Raw genomic sequence first — 13568 nt, forward strand, 5'->3', positions numbered from 1 at the left:
GGCCACCTAGAGGTGCATAAAAGGTCGCCTATGGGTATATAAAGGGCCGCCTAGAGGCACATAAAAGGCCGCCTACAGGAACATAAATGGCAGCCTAGAAGTATATAAAAGGCCACCTTGAGGTGCATAAAGGGCCGCCTAGAGGAACATAAAGGAGCCGCCTAAAGGTACATAAAGGACCGCCTAGAGGTACTTAAAGGGCCGCCTAGAGGTACATAAAGGGCCTCCTAGAGGCACATAAAGGACCGCCTAGAGGTACATATAGCACCGCCGAGAGGTGCATCAATGGGCCGCCTAGAGGCACATAAAAGGCCTCCTAGAGGCACATAAAGGGCCGCCAAGAGGTACATAAAGGGGCCGCCTAGAGGTTCATAAAGGGACCGCCTAGAGGTATATAAAGGGCTGCCTAGAGGCACATAAATGGCCGCCTAGAGGCACATAAAGGGCCACCTAGAGGTACATAAATGGACCGCTTAGAGGCACATAAAGGGCCCCCTAGAGGCACATAAAAGGCCTCCTAGAGGCACATAAAAGGCCTCCTAGAGGCATATAAAGGGTCGCCTAGAGGCACATAAAGGGCCGCCTAGAGGCATATAAAGGGGCCGCTTAAAGGTACATAAAGGACCGCCTAGAGGTACATAAAGGGCCGCCTAGAGGCACATAAAGGGGCCGCCTAGAGGCACATAAAGGGCCGCTTGGAGGCACATAAAGGGCCGCCTATAGGCACATAAAGGGCCGCTTGGAGGTACATAAAGGGACCGCCTAGAGGTGCATAAAGGGCCGCCTAGAGGCACTTAAAGGGCCACATGGAGGTACATAATGGGCCGCCTAGAGGTGCATAAAGGGGCCGCCTAGAGGTGCATAAAGGGACCTCCTAAATGCACATAAAGGGGCCGCCTAGAGGCACTTAAAGGAGCCGCCTAGAGGCATATAAAGCAACCGCCTAGAGGCGCATAAAGGGGCCGCCTAGAGGCGCATAAAGAGGCCGCCTAGAGGCACATAAAAGGGCCACCTAGAGGCGCATAAAGGGGCCGCCTAGAGGCACATAAAAGGGCAGCCTAGAGGCACTTAAAGGAGCCGCCTAGAGGCGCATAAAGGGGCCGCCTAGAGGCGCATAAAGAGGCCGCCTAGAGGCACATAAAGGGCCACCTAGAGGCACATAAAAGGGCCACCTAGAGGCGCATAAAGGGGCCACCTAGAGGCACATAAAGGGGCCGCCTAGAGGCACTTAAAGGAGCCGCCTAGAGGCATATAAAGGAACCGCCTTGAGGCGCATAAAGGGGCCGCCTAGAGGCGCATAAAGAGGCCGCCTAGAGGCACATAATAGGGCCACCTAGAGACACATAAAAGAGCCACCTAGAGGCGCATAAAGGGGCCGCCTAGAGGCACATAAAAGGGCAGCCTAGAGGCACCTAAAGGAGCCGCCTAGAGGCGTATAAAGGGGCCGCCTAGAGGCGCATAAAGAGGCCGCCTAGAGGCACATAAAGGGCCACCTAGAGGCACATAAAAGGGCCACTTAGAGGCATATAAAGCGTCACCTAGAGGCACATAAAGGGGCCGCCTAGAGGCACTTAAAGGAGCCGCCTAGAGGCATATAAAGGAACCGCCTAGAGGCGCATAAAGGGGCCGCCTAGAGGCGCATAAAGAGGCCGCCTAGAGGCGCATAAAGGGGCCGCCTAGAGGCACATAAATGGGCCGCCTAGAGGCACTTAAAGGAGCCGCCTAGAGGCATATAAAGGAATCGCCTAGAGGCGCATAAAGGGGCCGCCTAGAGGCGCATAAAGAGGCCGCCTAGAGGCGCATAAAGGAACCGCCTAGAGGCGCATAAAGTGGCCGCCTAGAGGCTCATAAAGGGCCACCTAGAGGCGCATAAAGGACCACCTAGAGGCACAAAGTGGGCCGCCTAGAGGCACATAAAGGGCCGGATAGAGGCACATAAAGGGGCCGCCTAGAGGTACATAAAGGTGCCACCTAGAGGCACATAAAGGGGCCGCCTAGAGGTATATAAAGGTCCGCCTAGAGGTATATAAAGGTCCGCCTAGAGGCGCATAAAGGGGCCGCCTAGAGGCGCATAAAGGGGCCGCCAGGAGGCACATAAAGGACCACCTAGAGGCACATAAAGGACCACCTAGAGGCACATAAAGGGGCCTCCTAGAGGCACAAAGTGGGCCGCCTAGAGGCACATAAAGGGCCACCTACAGGCACATAAAGGGGCCGCCAAGAGGCACATAAAGGGGCCGCCTAGAGGCACATAAAGGGGTCGCCTAGAGGCACATAAAGGGGCCGCCTAGAGGCACATAAAGGGGCCACCTACAGGCACATAAAGGGGCCGCCAAGAGGTACATAAAGGGGCCGCCTAGAGGCGCATAAAGGGGCCGCCTAGAGGCTCATAAAGGGCCACCTACAGGCACCTAAAGGGGCCGCCAAGAGGCATATAAAGGGGCCGCCTAGAGGCACATAAAGGGGCCGCCTAGAGGCACATAAAGGGGTCGCCTAGAGGCACATATAGGGGCCGCCTAGAGGCACAAAGTGGGCCGCCAAGAGGCACATAAAAAGGCCACCTACAGGCACATAAAGGGGCCGCCTAGAGGCACAAAGTGGGCCGCCTAGAGGCGCATAAAGGGGCCGCCTAGAGGCTCATAAAGGGCCACCTACAGTCACATAAAGGGGCCGCCAAGAGGCACATAAAGGGGCCGCCTAGAGGCACATTAAGGGGCCGTCTAGAGGTACATAAAGGGGCCGCCTAGAAGCCCATAAAGGGGCCGCCTAGAGGTGCATAAAGGGGCCGCCTAGAAGCCCATAAAGGGGCCGCCTAGAAGCCCATAAAGGGGCCGCCTAGAGGTGCATAAAGAGGCCGCCTAGAGGCACAAAGTGGGCCGCCTAGAGGAACATAAAGGGCCGCCTAGAGGCGCATAAAGGGGCCGCCTAGAGGCACATAAAGGGCCGCCTAGAGGCATATAAAGGGCCGCCTAGACGCGCATAAAGGGGCCACCTAGAAGCTCATAAAGGGCCACCTAGTGGCACATAAAGGGGTCGCCTAGAGGTACATAAAGGGCCGCCTAGAGGTACATAAAGGGGCCACCTAGAGGCACATAAATTGGTCGCCTAGAGCTACATAAAGGGGTCGCCTAGAGGTACATAAAGGGCCGCCTAGAGGTACATAAAGGGCTGCCTAGAAGCACATAAAGGGGTCGCCTAGAGGTACATAAAGGCCGCTTAGAGGTACATAAAGGGGCCACCTAGAGGCACATAAAGGGGTACGCCTAGAGGTACATAAAGGGGCCGCCTAGAGGCACATAAAGGGCCGCCTTGAGGTACATAAAAGAGCCGCCTAGAGGTACATAAAGGGCCGCCTAGAGGCACATAAAGGGGCCGCCTAGAGGTACATAAACGGGCCGCCTAGAGGTACATAAACGGGCCGCTTAGAGGCACATAAAGGGGCCACCTAGAGGTACATAAAGGGGCCGCCTAGAGGCACATAAAGGGCCACCTAGAGGCACATAAAAGGGCCACTTAGAGGCATATAAAGGGTCACCTAGAGGCACATAAAGGGGCCGCCTAGGAGCACTTAAAGGAGCCGCCTAGAGGCATATAAAGGAACCGCCTAGAGGCGCATAAAGGGGCCGCCTAGAGGCGCATAAAGAGGCCGCCTAGAGGCGCATAAAGGGGCCGCCTAGAGGCACATAAATGGGCAGCCTAGAGGCACTTAAAGGAGCCGCCTAGAGGCATATAAAGGAATCGCCTAGAGGCGCATAAAGTGGCCGCCTAGAGGCTCATAAAGGGCCACCTAGAGGCGCATAAAGGACCACCTAGAGGCACATAAAGGGGCCTCCTAGAGGTACATAAAGGTGCCACCTAGAGGCACATAATGGGGCCGCCTAGAGGTATATAAAGGTCCGCCTAGAGGCGCATAAAGGGGCCGCCTAGAGGCGCATAAAGGGGCCGCCTAGAGGCACAAAAAGGGCCGGATATAGGCACATAAATGGGCCGCCTAGAGGTACATAAAGGTGCCACCTAGAGGCACATAATGGGGCCGCCTAGAGGTATATAAAGGTCCGCCTAGAGGCGCATAAAGGGGCCGCCTAGAGGCGCATAAAGGGGCCGCCTAGAGGCACAAAAAGGGCCGGATAGAGGCACATAAAGGGGCCGCCTAGAGGTACATAAAGGTGCCACCTAGAGGCACATAATGGGGCCGCCTAGAGGTATATAAAGGTCCGCCTAGAGGCGCATAAAGGGGCCGCCTAGAGGCGCATAAAGGGGCCGCCTAGAGGCACATAAAGGACCACCTAGAGGCACATAAAGGACCACCTAGAGGCACATAAAGGGGCCTCCTAGAGGCACAAAGTGGGCCGCCTAGAGGCACATAAAGGGCCACCTACAGGCACATAAAGGGGCCGCCAAGAGGCACATAAAGGGGCCGCCTAGAGGCACATAAAGGGGCCACCAACAGGCACATAAAGGGGCCGCCTAGAGGCGCATAAAGGGGCCGCCTAGAGGCTCATAAAGGGCCACCTACAGGCACATAAAGGGGCCGCCAAGAGGCACATAAAGGGGTCGCCTAGAGGCACATAAAGGGGCCGCCTAGAGGCACATAAAGGGGCCGCCTAGAGGCACAACGTGGGCCGCCAAGAGGCACATAAAAAGGCCACCTACAGGCACATAAAGGGGCCGCCTAGAGGCACAAAGTGGGCCGCCTAGAGGAGCATAAAGGGGCCGCCTAGAGGCGCATAAAGGGGCCGCCTAGAGGCACGTAAAGGACCACCTAGAGGCACATAAAGGACCACCTAGAGGCACATAAAGGGGCCTCCTAGAGGCACAAAGTGGGCCGCCTAGAGGCATGTAAAGGGCCGCCTAGAGGCACATAAATGGCCGCCTAGAGGCGCATAAAGGGGCCGCCTAGAGGCTCATCAAGGGCCACCTACAGGCACATAAAGGGGCCGCCAAGAGGCACATAAAGGGGCCGCCTAGAGGCACATAAAGGGGCCGTCGAGAGGTACATAAAGGGGCCGCCTAGAAGCCCATAAAGGGGCCGCCTAGAGGTGCATAAAGGGGCCGCCTAGAAGCCCATAAAGGGGCCGCCTAGAGGTGCATAAAGAGGCCGCCTAGAGGCACAAAGTGGGCCGCCTAGAGGCACATAAAGGGCCGCCTAGAGGCACATAAAGGGTCGCCTAGAGGCGCATAAAGGGGCCGCCTAGAGGCACATAAAGGGCCGCCTAGAGGCATATAAAGGGCCGCCTAGAGGCGCATAAAGGGGCCGCCTAGAAGCTCATAAAGGGCCACCTAGTGGCACATAAAGGGGTCGCCTAGAGGTACATAAAGGGCCGCCTAGAGGTACATAAAGGGGCCACCTAGAGGCACATAAATGGGTCGCCTAGAGCTACATAAAGGGGTCGCCTAGAGGTACATAAAGGGCCGCCTAGAGGTACATAAAGGGGCCACCTAGAGGCAGATAAAAGGGTCGCCTAGAGGTACATAAAGGGCCGCCTAGAAGCACATAAAGGGGTCGCCTAGAGGTACATAAAGGGCCGCTTAGAGGTACATAAAGGGGCCACCTAGAGGCACATAAAGGGGTCGCCTAGAGGTACATAAAGGGGCCGCCTAGAGGCACATAAAGGTCCGCCTTGAGGTACATAAAGGAGCCGCCTAGAGGTACATAAAGGGCCGCCTAGAGGCACATAAAGGGGCCGCCTAGAGGTACATAAACGGGCCGCCTAGAGGCACATAAAGGGGCCACCTAGAGGTACATAAATGGGCCGCCTAGAGGTACATAAAGGGGCAGCCTAGAGGCACATAAAGGGGCCACCTAGAGGTACATAAAGGGCCGCCTAGAGGCACATAAAGGGGCCGCCTAGAGGTACATAAAGGGGCCGCCTAGAGGCACATAAAGGGGCCACCTAGAGGTACATAAAGGGGCCGCCTAGAGGTACATAAAGGGGCCACCTAGAGGTACATAAAGGGGCCGCCTAGAGGTATATAAAGGGCCGCCTAGAGGCACATAAAGGGGCCGCCTAGAGGTACATAAAGGGGCCGCCTAGAGGCACATAAAGGGGCCACCTAGAGGTACATAAAGGGGCCGCCTAGAGGTACATAAAGGGGCCACCTAGAGGTACATAAAGGGGCCGCCTAGAGGTACATAAAGGGCCGCCTAGAGGCACATAAAGGGGCCGCCTAGAGGTACATAAAGGGGCCGCCTAGAGGCGCATAAAGGGGCCGCCTAGAGGCGCATAAAGGGGCCGCCTAGAGGCTCATAAAGGGCCACCTACAGGCACATAAAGGGGCCGCCAAGAGGCACATAAAGGGGCCGCCTAGAGGCACATAAAGGGGCCGCCTAGAGGCACATAAAGGGGCCGCCTAGAGGCACATAAAGGGGCCGCCTAGAGGCACATAAAGGGGCTGCCTAGAGGCACAAAGTGGGCCGCCAAGAGGCACATAAAAAGGCCACCTACAGGCACATAAAGGGGCCGCCTAGAGGCTCATGAAGGGCCACCTGCAGGCACATAAAGGGGCCGCCAAGAGGTACATAAAGGGGCCGCCTAGAGGCACATAAAGGGGCCGCCTAGAGGCACATAAAGGGGCCGCCTAGAGGTACATAAAGGGGCCGCCTAGAGGTACATAAAGGGCCGCCTAGAGGTACATAAAGGGGCCACCTAGAGGCACATAAAGGGGTCGCCTAGAGGTACATAAAGGGGTCGCCTAGAGGCACATAAAGGGGCCGCCTAGAGGTACATAAAGGGTCGCCTACAGGTACATAAAGGGTCGCCTACAGGTACATAAAGGGGCCGCCTAGAGGCACATAAAGGGGCCGCCTAGAGGTACATAAAGGGTCGCCTACAGGTACATAAAGGGTCGCCTACAGGTACATAAAGGGGCCGCCTAGAGGCACATAAAGGGGCCGCCTAGAGGTACATAAAGGGGCCGCCTAGAGGTACATAAAGGGCCGCGTAGAGGTACATAAAGGGGCCACCTAGAGGTACATAAAAGGGTCGCCTACAGGTACATAAAGGGGCCGCCTAGAGGCACATAAAGGGGCCGCCTAGAGGCACATAAAGGGCCTCTTGGAGGCACATAGAGGGCCGACTAGAGGTATATAAAGGGCCGTCTGGGGGTACATAGAGGGCCGCCTGGAGGTACATAAAGGGCCGCTTGGAAGTACATAAAGGGCCGCCTAGAGGCACATAAAGGGCCGCCTAGAGGTACATAAAGGGCCACCTAGAGGTACATAAATGGCCGCCTAGAGGTATATAAATGGGCCGCCAAGAGGCACATAAAAGGCCGCCTAGAGGTACATAAAGGGCCGCCTAGAGGCACATAAAGGGGCCGCCTAGAGGCACATAAAGGGCCGCCTAGAGGCACATAAAGAGGCTGCCTAGAGGCACATAAAGGGCCATCAAGAGGCACATAAAGGGGCCGCCTAGAGGTACATAAAGGGGCCGCCTAGAGGCACATAAAGAAGCGCCTGGAGGCACATATAGGGGCCACCTAGAGGTACATAAAAAGGCTGCCTAGAGGCACATAAAGGGTCATCAAGAGGCACATAAAGGGGCCGCCTAGAGGCACATAAAGGGGCCGCCTAGAGGCACATAAAGGGGCCGCCTAGAGGCACATAATGGGGCCGCCTAGAGGCACATAAAGGGGCCGTTTAGAGGTAAATAAAGGGCCACAAAGAGGAATACAAAGAGGCCGCTATGAGGTACGAAAAGGGACCGCCTAGATGTACATAAAAGGCTCCCTAGAGGTGCATAAAGGGGCTGCCTAGAGGTACATTAAAGACCGCCTAGAGGTATATAAAGGGACCGCCTAGAGGCACATAAAGGGCCGCCTAGAGGCACATAAATTGCCGTCTAGAGGCACATAAAGAGGGCGCCTGGACGCACATAAAGTTACCGCCTAGAGGTACATAATGTCGCCGCCTAGAAGCACATAAAGGGGCCACCTAGAGGCACATAAAGGGCCGCCTAGAGGCACATAAAGGGGCCGCCTAGAGGCACATAAAGAAGGCCGCCTAGATGCACATAAAGGGGCCGCCTAGAAGCACATAAAGGGGCCACCTAGAGGCACATAAAGGGCCGCCTAGAGGCACATAAAGGGGCCGCCTAGAGGCACATAAAGAGGGCCGCCTAGAGGCACATAAAGAGGGCCGCCTAGAGGCACATAAAGGGGCCGCCTAGAAGCACATAAAGGGGCCGCCTAGAAGCACATAAAGGGGCCGCCTAGAGGCACAAAATGGGGGTCGCCTAAAGGCACATAAAGGGGCCGTCTAGAGGCACATAAAAGGGCCGCCTAGAAGCACATAAAGGGGCCGCCTAGAGGCACATAAAGGGGCCGTCTAGAGGCACATAAAGGGGCCGCCTAGAAGCACATAAAGGGGCCGCCTAGAGGCACATAATGGGGCCACCTTGAGGTACATAAAGGGGCCGCCTAGAGGTACATAAAGGGGCCACCTAGAGGTACATATAGGGGCCGCCTAGAGGTACATAAAGGGCCGCCTAGAGGCACATAAAGGGGCCGCCTAGAGGTACATAAAGGGGCCGCCTAGAGGCACATAAAGGGCCGACTAGAGGCACATAAAGGGGCCGCCTAGAGGCACATAAAGGGGCCGCCTAGAGGTACATAAAGGGGCCGCCTAGAGGCACATAAAGGGGCCGCCTAGAGGTACATAAAGGGGCCGCCTAGAGGTACATAAAGGGCCCGCCTAGAGGTACATAAAGGGCCGCCTAGAGGTACATAAAGGGGCCACCTAGAGGCACATAAATGGGTCGCCTAGAGGTACATAAAGGGGTCGCCTAGAGGCACATAAAGGGGCCGCCTAGAGGTACATAAAGGGTCGCCTACAGGTACATAAAGGGGCCGCCTAGAGGCACATAAAGGGGCCGCCTAGAGGTACATAAAGGGGCCGCCTAGAGGTACATAAAGGGCCGCGTAGAGGTACATAAAGGGGCCACCTTGAGGTACATAAAAGGGTCGCCTACAGGTACATAAAGGGGTCGCCTAGAGGCACATAAAGGGGCCGCCTAGAGGTACATAAAGGGTCGCCTACAGGTACATAAAGGGGCCGCCTAGAGGCACATAAAGGGGCCGCCTAGAGGTACATAAAGGGGCCGCCTAGAGGCACATAAAGGGGCCGCCTAGAGGCACATAAAGGGCCTCTTGGAGGCACATAGAGGGCCGACTAGAGGTATATAAAGGGCCGTCTGGGGGTACATAGAGGGCCGCCTGGAGGCACATAAAGGGCCGCTTGGAAGTACATAAAGGGCCGCTTGGAAGTACATAAAGGGCCGCCTGGAGGTACATAAAGGGCCGCCTAGAGGTACATAAAAGTGTCGCTTAGAAGCAAATAAAGGGACCGCCTAGTGGTACATAAAGGGGCTACCTAGAGGTACATAAAGGGCCACCTAGAGGTACATAAAGGGCCGCCTAGAGGTATATAAATGGGCCGCCAAGAGGCACATAAAAGGCCGCCTAGAGGTACATAAAGGGCCGCCTAGAGGCACATAAAGGGGCCGCCTAGACGTACATAAAGAGGCTGCCTAGAGGCACATAAAGGGCCATCAAGAGGCACATAAAGGGGCCGCCTAGAGGTACATAAAGAGGCCGCCTAGAGGCACATAAAGGGCCGCCTAGAGGCGCATAAAGGGCCGCCTAGAGGCACATAAAGGGCCGCCTAGAGGCACATAAAGGGGCGCCTAGAGGCACATAAAGGGGCGCCTAGAGGCACATAAAGGGCCGCCTAGAGGTACATAAAGGGCCGCCTAGAAGCACATAAAGGGGCGCCTAGAGGCACATAAAGGGGCGCCTAGAGGCACATAAAGGGCTGCCTAGAGGTACATTAAGGGCCGCCTAGAAGCACATAAAGGGCCGCCTAGAGGTACATAAAGGGCCGCCTAGAGGCACATAAAGGGCAGCCTAGAGGCACATAAAGGGCCGCCTAGAGGCACATAAGGGGCAGCCTAGAGGCACATAAAGGGCCGCCTAGAGTTACATAAAGGGCCGCCTAGAGGCACATAAAGGGGCGCCTAGAGGCACATAAAGGGCCGCCTAGAGGTACATAAAGGGCCGCCTAGAAGCACATAACGGGCGTCCTATAGGCACATAAAGGGGCGCCTAGAGGCACATAAAGGGCCACCTAGAGGTACATAAAGGGCCGCCTAGAAGCACATAAAGGGCCGCCTTGAGACACATAAAGGGCCGCCTAGAGGTACATAAAGGGCCGCCTAGAGGTACATAAAGAGCCGCCTAGAGGCACATTAAGGGGCCGCCTAGAGGTACATAAAGGACGAATAAGACAATGTGAATTTAGTTTTTCTTAATCTCTCTTCATAAAGGAGGTTTCTAATTCCTGTTATTGATTGTTATTATTCTCTGAACAAGATCAAGTGAACTTATGTTCATTCTGTAATACAGAGACCAACAATGAACAGTATAATCCAACTGGGGCTCAACAAGGGCAGGAGCAAGGTGAACAGTTCTATTAGATATATTGGTGCTACAACATCTAGAAATATATCCCAGAATACTCTTACCTTTATTCAATATATTTATGTACTAAACTGAAACTTCCAGTCTTTCAAGTAACTTGAATAACCTGTCTTCCTTCTGAACTAGCAACAGTCTTCCTTCTGAACTAGCAACAGTCTTCCTTCTGAACTAGCAACAGTCTTCCTTCTGAACTAGCAACAGTCTTCCTTCTGAACTAGCACCAGTCTTCCTCCTGAACTAGCAACAGTCTTCCTTCTGAACTAGCAACAGTCTTCCTTCTGAACTAGCAACAGTCTTCCTTCTGAACTAGCACCAGTCTTCCTTCTGAACTAGCAACAGTCTTCCTTCTGAACTAGCAACAGTCTTCCTTCTGAACTAGCAACAGTCTTCCTTCTGAACAAGCACCAGTCTTCTTTTTGAACTAGCAACAGTCTTCCTTCTGAACTAGCACCAGTCTTCCTTCTGAACTAGCAACAGTCTTCCTTCTGAACTAGCACCAGTCTTCCTTCTGAACTAGCAACAATCTTCCTCCTGAACTAGCAACAATCTTCCTCCTGAACTAGCAACAGTCTTCCTTCTGAACTAGCAACAGTCTTCCTCCTGAACTAGCAACAGTCTTCCTTCTGAACTAGCAACAGTCTTCCTTCTGAACTAGCAACAGTCTTCCTTCTGAACTAGCAACAGTCTTTTTTCTGAACTAGCAACAGTCTTCCTCCTGAACTAGCAACAGTCTACCTTGTGAACTAGCAACAGTCTTCCTTTTGAACTAGCAACAATCTTCCTTGTGAACTAGCAACAGTCTTCCTTGTGAACCAGCAACAGTCTTCCTCCTGAACTAGCAACAGTCTTCCTTCTGAACTAGCAACAGTCTTCCTCCTGAACTAGCAACAGTCTTCCTTCTGAACTAGCAACAGTCTTCCTTCTGAACTAGCAACAGTCTTTTTTCTCAACTAGCAACAGTCTTCCTCCTGAACTAGCAACAGTCTACCTTGTGAACTAGCAACAGTCTTCCTTGTGAACTAGCAACAATCTTCCTTCTGAACTAGCAACAGTCTTCCTTGTGAACTGGCAACAGTCTTCCTCCTGAACTAGCAACAGTCTTTTTTCTGAACTAGCAACAGTCTTCCTCCTGAACTAGCAACAGTCTTTTTTCTGAACTAGCAACAGTCTTCCTTGTGAACTAGCAACAGTCTTCCTTGTGAACTAGCAACAGTCTTCCTTGTGAACCAGCAACAGTCTTCCTTGTGAACTAGCAACAGTCTTCCTCCTGAACTAGCAACAGTCTTTTTTTCTGAACTAGCAACAGTCTTCCTCCTGAACTAGCAACAGTCTTTTTTCTGAACTAGCAACAGTCTTCCTTCTGAACTAGCAACAGTCTTCCTTGTGAACTAGCAACAGTCTTCCTTCTGAACTAGCAACAGTCTTCCTTCTGAACTAGCAACAGTCTTCCTTCTGAACTAGCAACAGTCTTCCTTGTGAACTAGCAACAGTCTTCCTTCTGAACTAGCAACAGTCTTCCTCCTGAACTAGTAACTGTATTTTTTCTGAACTACCAAGTCTTTCTTTTGAACTAGCAACAGTCTTCCTTTTGAACTAGCAACAGTCTTCCTTATGAACTAGCACCAGTCTTCCTTCTGAACTAGCACCAGTCTTCCTTCTGAACTAGCAACAATCTTCCTCCTGAACTAGCAACAGTCTTCCTTCTGAACTAGCAACAGTCTTCCTTCTGAACTAGCACCAGTCTTCCTCCTGAACTAGCAACAGTCTTCCTTCTGAACTAGCAACAGTCTTCCTTCTGAACTAGCAACAGTCTTTTTTCTGAACTAGCAACAGTCTTCCTCCTGAACTAGCAACAGTCTTTTACTGAAATAGCAACAGTCTTCCTTCTGAACTAGCAACAGTCTTCCTTGTGAACTAGCAACAGTCTTCCTTGTGAACTAGCAACAGTCTTCCTTGTGAACTAGCAACAGTCTTCCTCCTGAACTAGCAACAGTCTTCCTCCTGAACTAGCAACAGTCTACCTTGTGAACTAACAACAGTCTTCCTTCTGAACTAGCAACAGTCTTCCTTCTGAACTAACAACAGTCTTCCTTCTGAACAAGCACCAGTCTTCGTTCTGAACTAGCAACAGTCTTCTTTCTGAACTAGCACCAGTCTTCCTTCTGAACTAGCAACAGTCTTCCTTCTGAACTAGCACCAGTCTTCCTTCTGAACTAGCAACAATCTTCCTCCTGAACTAGCAACAGTCTTCCTTCTGAATTAGCAACAGTCTTCCTTCTGAACTAGCAACAGTCTTTTTTCTGAACTAGCAACAGTCTTCCTCCTGAACTAGCAACAGTCTTTTTTCTGAAATAGCAACAGTCTTCCTTCTGAACTAGCAACAGTCTTCCTTGTGAACTAGCAACAGTCTTCCTTCTGAACTAGCAACAGTCTTCCTCCTGAACTAGCAACAGTCTACCTTGTGAACTAGCAACAGTCTTCCTTTTGAACTAGCAACAGTCTTCCTTGTGAACTAGCAACAATCTTCCTTCTGAACTAGCAACAGTCTTCCTTATGAACTGGCAACAGTCTTCCTCCTGAACTAGCAACAGTCTTTTTTCTGAACTAGCAACAGTCTTCCTCCTGAACTAGCAACAGTCTTTTTTCTGAACTAGCAACAGTCTTCCTTGTGAACTAGCAACAGTCTTCCTTGTGAACTAGCAACAGTCTTCCTTGTGAACTAGCAACAGTCATCCTTGTGAACTAGCAACAGTCTTCCTCCTGAACTAGCAACAGTCTTTTTTCTGAACTAGCAACAGTCTTCCTCCTGAACTAGCAACAGTCTTTTTTCTGAACTAGCAACAGTCTTCCTTCTGAACTAGCACCAGTCTTCCTTCTGAACTAGCAACAGTCTTCCTTCTGAACTAGCAACAGTCTTCCTTCTGAACTAGCACCAGTCTTCCTTCTGAACTAGCAACAATCTTCCTCCTGGACTAGCAACAGTCTTCCTTCTGAACTAGCAACAGTCTTCCTCCTGGACTAGCAACAGTCTTTTTTCTGAACTAGCAAGTCTTTCTTTTGAACTAGCAACAGTCTTTTTTCTGAACTAGCAA

This window comes from Procambarus clarkii, chromosome 46, assembly GCF_040958095.1.
Source record: "Procambarus clarkii isolate CNS0578487 chromosome 46, FALCON_Pclarkii_2.0, whole genome shotgun sequence".
Taxonomy (NCBI): Eukaryota; Metazoa; Arthropoda; class Malacostraca; order Decapoda; family Cambaridae; genus Procambarus; species Procambarus clarkii.